Consider the following 9347-nt stretch of genomic DNA (forward strand, 5'->3'; position numbering starts at 1 on the left):
GTAGTTAATTTCGGCAAAATGAAAACTCATGACAAGGAGGATAGGATTAAAAACAAAATCGAGTTTGTACTCAGGGATAAAAGGTACTAAAGATTTTAAAATGATTATAGCAATATAGAAATATTTGATACATTTTAAAATATATAATTTAGAGTTGCGTTTATTTATCTTAAACTTTCGTAAAATATGTATTTTATTTTTAGAAAATGTGTATTTTTATTATAAATTTACTTGATATATTTCCACAAAAAATTAAATTTATTTTTATATATAATTATTTTATTAAAAAGTTACATTTACTCATTAAAATCATTCGTTCGATATACTCACTTAAGATCACTTTGTCATAATAGTTTTTTACGAATAATAGAAATATTATTAACTGTTATGACGGTTGCAACTGTTTTATCATAATTCTTTATAAAATATCTTATATTTATAATATATTAAATAATATATTTGGCTAGATTGCTTCCATCAATCAGTATGACTTTTCATTCTATAATTTTTTTTAGAGTTTTGTCTCTTTGTCTCTTTGGCATAATATTTTCTTTATCATAAACAATACTTTTGGTTTTTATTTTGATGGTTGTGTTTTTACAAACACCTTATTATTATTATTTTTTAAAAATAAATTTTATTTTATTAAGATCACTTAACTATTCTATTAGTTCAAATAAATTTATAGTGTATAATTTTTAATTTAATGTTATTTAACTTTTTTTTGAAATTCTTTCCCGGCGACATTGTCAGGGTTTGAGTCCTATTTCCTATAATATTAACGACTATTTATTAAGAATTGAGTCTCATCTCAAAGTCCCCAAAAGCTAGCAATCCAAGAAGAAAATATACCCTTTCTCATACAATATCACTAATATTAAATGAAACTCATTAGGATAAATTTTGTTACCTCATTAGGGTTCATGGGTTGGATTGAGTTGAATTGATCCATGAAACTTTACCCATTTTGACACCTCTACTTACAACATTCAGGACTCGACTCTTCACTGGTTTTTTTTGCCTTCGTGGTTGAAAATTCTGATGAGCTTTGTGTTCTTGTAACAAGTGATGTGTTAAATAGATTCTCAATCTCATGCATGCACTTGGGAGTTGATCTTCTTTACTGCATCGATATGTCTATGTAAGCTTTTGTTTATTTTTTTATGAACCTTTTGGTTGGGTTTGTAACGAGCTTTTGTGCATGTTGCTTCCAAAACACATGAGCGTGTCTGTTAAAATTAAACTTTACCGAATTGCTCCTTCCTTTGTTTTCAAGATCATATTTTATCATATTGTTGAAGATGATCGAGGAAGCGTTTTGGATCGAAGCTCAAGCGTGTTGGGAACCATTTGCGCCTTTTTGGCTATCTTTATTTTTTTCTGCTCTTTTCTCTTTCTTGCCTCTTCCATAATGCGTAGGTGTATTGCCTGCCTCTGCTTTTTAGTGGGTTTAGTTTGAGGGATTTGGTTTTCCTTCTTCTTCCCCCGAGGGTTTTTACTTTTCTTCATCTTCAGAGGGATTACACTCAGAGGGTTTTTCTTCTTCAAATCTTCTAGCCTCTTACAGCTTCTCTTTTTCTTCCAAGTGTTTGACTCTCAGGGCTTTTCATCTTCTTTGGAGTGATTTGACTCTGAGGGCTTACCCATTGGATCTTCTTTTCTTGAAAGGCTGGGATTTTTTCCGACGTTCTTTGGTTCTGGAAAACAGTATTTGGACACAATGCTGGTTCTGTATTAATGTGCGCATTATCAGGCTGGGCATTTATTGTTTTCAAGACAAGTCTGTGTGCTGCCTTCCCAAGCCTATCCCCGGAAATAGATCCTTCTGGATTATACCTACAGGATAAATAGAGAGAAAAAAAAGAATTGAGACATTTAAAAGCAATCCGTATATAAAGGCCTTCCAAAACTTTGCATATGACAACCAATTCATAATCTTCACCGCTTGGTTTTTATAATCCTTGCAGCAGCTCGTCTTTTGTCACCATCTTCATGCCATAGAAGACCTTCACTTTTCAAATCCACTAGATTTATAGTCTGTGAAGCCAATAAATGAAGAACACTATCTAATTAGTTCACCAAAAACAAGTGGGCTATAACTTTGGTCGTAGTAAAACCCAACAAAGCAGTTTCTTTATTCTTGAACACAACTTGAAACCAAAATCGGAAGCCTAGTAGAGCAAATGGTAAACTCAACAATACCTTTTTAGGGATTACCAAACTTGGAATTTGATGAGTGATCTCACTGCCTCTGATATCTTCTGGAAGTTTATATATGGCACAACTGAAAAAAAAAAAACAAGATTGTTAATCTGATGAAGATCAGGTTACAACAGGCATCTTCATAAAGCTCAAGCCGCAAGGGGGTGGCAAATGGGTGATTAAACCCAATCTTGCATTGAAGGCTTACATGACTTGATTGGCTAAAACATCTTCCATGCCCTCAACAGGGGAGCTGAAACATAGAGGCTGACTATCTCCACCACATGAAGATATGTAACCATTCATCCCATCACTGCATACATCAAGAAACATGTAACCATTCATGACATACTGCATACAAAAATTTTGATAGAGTCTTCCTCACAAAATTTTACCCAAAAGAAATAGAGATGTCATCCTTACTAAATTTGTCCCTTTTCTTATATACTCAAGATGGAAGATACCATTTTTAAAAGTAGACAAAAAATTACATCACCGTGAAACTACAACCATAACTACCTATTGAATATCAGACACAAACCTTAGTCCAGGGTCAATTTTCTCCATGATAGTTGCTCGTTCTTCACTGCTCAAGTTTTTGGTATGACTATTAAGAGAACGGATGAGTTCAGCAAGAGGATGAGATGCAACCACAAAGAGCATGTCAAATAGCACACTGTTTCTTCGAATTTCTTTGGTCTAGAAAAAACATATAGAAGAAAAACAAAGTTACATGTGATTGTACAATTTTGTCTTATAAATAAAACCATTACAAAAAAGTCAATATCTAAAACATAGATAGGAATAGGATGTACCGTCAGTGATTTCTCCACTAGTGCAACTGTCTCCAGAAGACGCCTTTCATCAAAAAAAGGCAGTTTTGCTATACCCTATACAAGGAAAGATAAGAAATATGAGACCGTAAAATATTACATCTAACTGATGATATTATGCAGATCATCAACACAGTCAAGTCTGCCTTAATCAGTTTGAAATGATAATCACACCTGCCACGAATAGCGTTTTCCATTCATATCAATCTCAAAATCTGCACACCCAAAAAGCTAAAATAAGAGGCATGGATTGCACAATACCACAATGAAAGGAACCAATCTGTAACAACTTCATACCGGCAGGATAAAAATCAGCTATAGCAGAGTCTGGATCTGTCATTAATGTCCTATAGCACTCTGGGAGAGCATGTGCACTGAGAACAGGAATACAGTGAGCAAGTCAGTGACAGCAGAGAGACATTATGAATGCTCAAATATACAGATAGAATACCTTGCAGATGGAAGAACAGACAAAAGCTGATTGAAAGGTTTAAACGGGGAACCTAGTTCCAACTTGATATCTAGCCTATCAAGGCCCTTGAGATCTGATGCGAAAGGTGCATAATAATATGGATAAAACCTGCAAAATAAATCTGGAATTAACCACAGAAAAACTAATGGGAGAAACGAAAGTGTGAATGAATTTGTCCGTTTCCACTAAGATTGCTGTAACTAAGGCCATCCTGTCCTCTAAAACTAAGCTTTTTTGAAAGTTAAATTACAACAGGCATAAAAGCATATAAACAGACGTACAAAAAATTTCAAACATCTTAGCTTGATTACTATAGGGTCTGTTTTAAGTAGAACACTGATTCGAATAAACAAAGATGCATAGCACAATTATAATTGAAGTCTTGCACTGAAATTTGATATTTTAATTAGCTCTAAAAGTAGCATGGTGTGTAAATTGAAATGAGCATTACAATCCTACAGGACAATATGGTAAATTCAGAGAGATACTGCTTCACAATATTAGTTGAAATGAACCACAAGAAAATAATCAATGTGAATAGTATAACATATATGTATTAGGATGACCAGAAACTGACCATTTCCAGGAACAAACACCATGATAATAATTATGCATTATCCAACAAAGACCTTCTGTATACTTCAAAACCTAGCAAAAGAATTAGAAGAAAGAAACAGTAAATTGATGCATTCAGAGTGACTTTAACATAATTTATATTCATCAAATTAAACACAATGGGAAACTCACAACATCTCTACGTATTTGTTCCATTTCCTCAACAGACTTAGCTGTGAATTTCTCTTCGTAGTATCTCTCCCTCCATCCTGATACACCTAGCCTAACCTGATAATACAACAGCCATGTGAACTTGCTAGCGTAATTAAATGATTGATTAGACGGAAATCAAAAAACAAACTCAATGACGATTAAGCACTCATGATACCATTGACGGAAACACAGCTGAAAAAAATTATATATATATATATATATATATATATGACCTTATCTTGTTCTCCATTTCCTGAGCTGAACACATCAGCTTTGTTCCGCAACAGTTTCTTAAGCTTAAACTTTAAGTCTTCTCCGTTATCTAGTTCCTGAAAACCACTGTGTACTTTAGTTCACTTTAAATGAGAAAGAAAAGCTCTAGTACCAAAAGAACATCACGCAAAAAAATTCAGACCTAACAGTTTTACCAAAATTTGAAATGGAGTACAACTATAGTTTACACTAAACCATATAATTAAACAAAAGAACTGCAGTTGTAATAATTTGTTAACATTTCTCCTCAGATACAAGATGACTTACTTCTGTTTTGATGTTATTTTCTGTTTCAACATTCGTCACACCAATGTTATCATCCGAAGACAGACGCAAATATTTTTTTGGTGGTGAGGAATGCAATGAATCAGACACTTCATCTACAGAATCTAATTGCACCAACTTGCCAGAGATTTGTCTGCTTGCTTGAGCACTGTTACGAGCTTTGTCACGACAAAACCTTTCTGATTGCCTCTGTAACAGAAATTATAACACTTGCACCAATGACAAACTAACTCATAAAAATGAAACATAATTTGTAGATTTGTATGTTTTCGTGGACAGCTGTATCAGAGGGGCTTAAATTCGTTAGCTAGTGCAGGGAAAATTTTAACCCATGGAAAAGAGAGGAATAAGGTATATTATATTCTTATAAAAAAAAATACAGGGTTGTTACTCTAAAACATTCACTTCACTTAAATATCCCTTAAATTTACAATTTATCTTAAATATCTCCCACTCAACTTGAAGTTATAACATTCCCTGGCCTAAAAATCCACTATGAGTTACTCATCACCTAGAGGATATACAGTTGTAAAATCAAACAACATTTTCTACATGTCAGAGTCTCAGAGAGAAGTGATTAAAGTCTGGTCAAACATGTAACAGATGAGCACATCCATAGCCTGATGTTATTTATAATCATGTCACCTTCAATAATTTTGGAGGCTAATGTTATTTATAATCTTGTCGCTTCTATCATAAATTCATAATATCTTAAAATGTACGTGAAATGCAGATAACTAAAGAAAACAAAATTACTGAAGGGACATTAACCTGATGTACTAGCTCTCTTTTCAGAAATATTTTATTTTCATACATCCCAACGGCCTGGATGAAACGCTCCACATTACTTAAGTTCAGCTGAAATTTAGTGAAAAAAAAGTTCACAAACTATATAATCCAACAGTTTTACAAACTAAACTAAGATAAAGAAATTCAATTTATGTACCTTGCTTGCATCGGTTAAGTATTTTTTTGTTGAACTGAAGCGACTCCTATACACAGACATCAGCAATTCTATAGCACCCTGCAAGACAACAAGAATAATAAGATTTTCCAAGTACGTTCATAGACTTTCAATGACAAAAAGATGAATTTTTTTTTATTTATAAGAACACAAACTATGAGTACATATGTACTAAGTTATTAAATACCAAAATAATACCAACTAGAAATGAAGATTTCTATGAAGTGATTTACTGGGTAGAAAGGTATGATATAGGAACATCTTCTATTTCTAAGAAATGCCATTTTTCAACAAATTTAAAAGAATTTAAGAGAATGCTACATGAACATACAAATGTAAGGACACACTATACATAAAACTACAAACCTCTCGTATTTCTAGTGTAGGCATATGTGGCAGGAAATCATTCCCAACGAAAAAACAGATGAAGATGAAGTCATCAATCAAGCGGTCCAAATTTTTTTTCGATCGCTTGTTAGGTTTCTGCATGTCGTGTTCCAAATACTCTCGAAGTATCCAAATATTGACAAACTGCCAAAAGATAAGAATACTTCATGATTCTGGTAAAGATATTAATGAGAACTTGACATACCATGCAATTTAGAATATATAGTATTGAAGTGTGTAACACTGAAAAGTACCTCATATGGCTTTTTCGCCGCAACATCTGGCTCCGTGTTATCAAGCATTTCTCCTGCCTTCCTCTTTATCTTGCCCTCACAATCTGCTGCTCGGTGCCCCATCTGACCACACAAGAAGCATTTGTCTTGCTCTCCAGGAAAGAAAACAACCTAGATAAAGTCACCAAGAAGAAAATACAGTTGAATTGGCATAAAAAGAACCGGAAAAAAAATCATCTTGATACTTGAAAGACTTGCATACAAATTTGTGACTTAAATCAAGTGTCCAAACATATTGAAGAAGGACATGTTGAATTATAAACAAGGTAGATTGGTCAGTGCTTGGCTAGGAATAAAACCCAAAGGAACAATTGTACAAACCTCACGAAGGATTGAAAAATGAATTTCGTGGGTGGCCAAAGACAGCATGATTAAATCAGCGTCCTGTTATTAAGAATAAAAAGTAGAATGGCCAAGCTTGCCCGATTAAGATCAGAACAATCTTGTTGCAAAATCAAACTAAAAGACATGGAAATCATAAGAATTAAAAGGAGCTTATATACCAAACCATATAGACAATGATGAGTGTTTGGGTTATAACTAGGATGGTTCTTATTACAACGTATGTATGACATGATCTTGTGTTCCCCCTCACCAGGAACATTAGCATCCGAGAGTATAACCTTCAGAATAAGTAAATAAGAGCAAAACTTGAAGTATGTTGTAAACAGCCAGAAGGAATATATCAGACACCCTAATTGATACCTTAATATTTTTCCATCCAGGATCAGAATTTAGTCTAATGTGAATGTAGTATCGCAACGCAAATGACAGAGTAGACATGAACTATGTTCCAAGAGTTATAACATTAGAGTCAAAAACTTGAGAATCCACTTTAGGAGGCAACTTCTTCCCTTCACTCTCAAACTCTTGCCGCAGCTGCTCTTCTTCAGCTGCCTAACACAGCAGGTAATAGATTCAAATATCTCAATGGTAAAAATACGCTTCGCAACAGAGTGACACAACAATTGATCGGTTAAAGCTCACTATTGATACAAACTAAGTGAAACAGAGTATAAAAAAAAGAGATGGCACATACTGCTTCAGCTGCATCTTTTGCTGCTCTAAACCGTCTAGCTCTCTGCTGATTCATTTTAGCCCTTGGAGCAACACCATCTGCAAATTACACAACACCAAACACAATGGAACAAATTTCACAAACACAAGTAAAACTAAAATCCAACTCATACAATGTAATGCCATAGATAAGAAAAAACTCACCGATAGCCATGAATAAGAGCTTCCGAGGTCGGACCATGACAAAAAGCCTATCAATGTAATCGAACATACATTGAAACACTTGCGTAAACGTAGTAGGAGAAGGCTTGTCTTCAGGATGGAAACATGGATGAATGATTCCGTTCATATCGAGATAGAGATTGTCATACTCGTAACCATTAGGATTAGGTTTGCTGGTATCGATTGGGATCGTGACGCCGCCATTAACCTCGAGTGGTTCTTCTTCAATGACTTCTTGTAGAATCAATGGATGCCTTTCGATTAACCATTTGTAGAACGACGGTACTCCCATCGGAAACAAATTTCCTGAAGAACTAGGTAGAGACTGTGACCTTAAACCCCAACCCCAAACGTTGTAGCCACAAGACTTGGTGGTGCTGCGGCTGGAGTGAACGGGAACAACGCTCCTTTAGGTCAGTCAGGGGAGGAATTAAACAACTTGCTATTTTGCAAACCGAACCGGATTCATTCTTGGGTCCTGGTTCAAATTGGTTTTCAATAATTTCTCAATTTTCAAAAATATTAAATATAGAAATTTATAGGGTTTTGTAAAGAACCTCTAAATTATTATTTTTTGCCAATTTAACATTTAAACAATTTTTTATTGCACTTTTTATTTACAAGATAATCTACCATCTGAATTAACCTCACTCAGATGAGGCCCGTGTTATTACGCAGGTAAAAATTTGAACAAATTATTAACAATAATTAAGTAGTAATGTATATGTTTTTAGATTTTATCTTGAAACATTTTAATATTGAATATGAATCTCTCATATTTCATTTTAATACTCTCTCAGTTCTATTATATAAGAGTTTTAAGGTTTTTTTGCTCTAATTTATAACATTTTCTCAAATTTCTATGTATAATTTATATTAATATAACAATTTATGACTATTTAGACTATGCAGTATATTTTTCTGTTGGTTGAAGTTTTATAAATGATATAATATTTATTGTTTATTAATCTTTGTGCTTTTACCAAAAAACTCTTATAGGACAAGGAGTCCCATTTAAATATGAGGAATTTTCAAAAATACCATTATAATAAACCATATTTTAAGTTTAATTACATATTTCATCTTAATGCATAGAACTAAATATTTTATATCAAACATAATTAATACATCATATCAATTATGCTAGTTTGNCGCCATTAACCTCGAGTGGTTCTTCTTCAATGACTTCTTGTAGAATCAATGGATGCCTTTCGATTAACCATTTGTAGAACGACGGTACTCCCATCGGAAACAAATTTCCTGAAGAACTAGGTAGAGACTGTGACCTTAAACCCCAACCCCAAACGTTGTAGCCACAAGACTTGGTGGTGCTGCGGCTGGAGTGAACGGGAACAACGCTCCTTTAGGTCAGTCAGGGGAGGAATTAAACAACTTGCTATTTTGCAAACCGAACCGGATTCATTCTTGGGTCCTGGTTCAAATTGGTTTTCAATAATTTCTCAATTTTCAAAAATATTAAATATAGAAATTTATAGGGTTTTGTAAAGAACCTCTAAATTATTATTTTTTGCCAATTTAACATTTAAACAATTTTTTATTGCACTTTTTATTTACAAGATAATCTACCATCTGAATTAACCTCACTCAGATGAGGCCCGTGTTATTACGCA

At 33.7% G+C, this 9347-nt stretch overlaps 1 pseudogene; it reads right to left on the reverse strand.

The window, feature by feature from the left end:
- On the reverse strand, positions 1157 to 8126 carry LOC104760717 (annotated as a pseudogene).

This window comes from Camelina sativa, chromosome 18, assembly GCF_000633955.1.
Source record: "Camelina sativa cultivar DH55 chromosome 18, Cs, whole genome shotgun sequence".
NCBI classification, from domain to species: domain Eukaryota; kingdom Viridiplantae; phylum Streptophyta; class Magnoliopsida; order Brassicales; family Brassicaceae; genus Camelina; species Camelina sativa.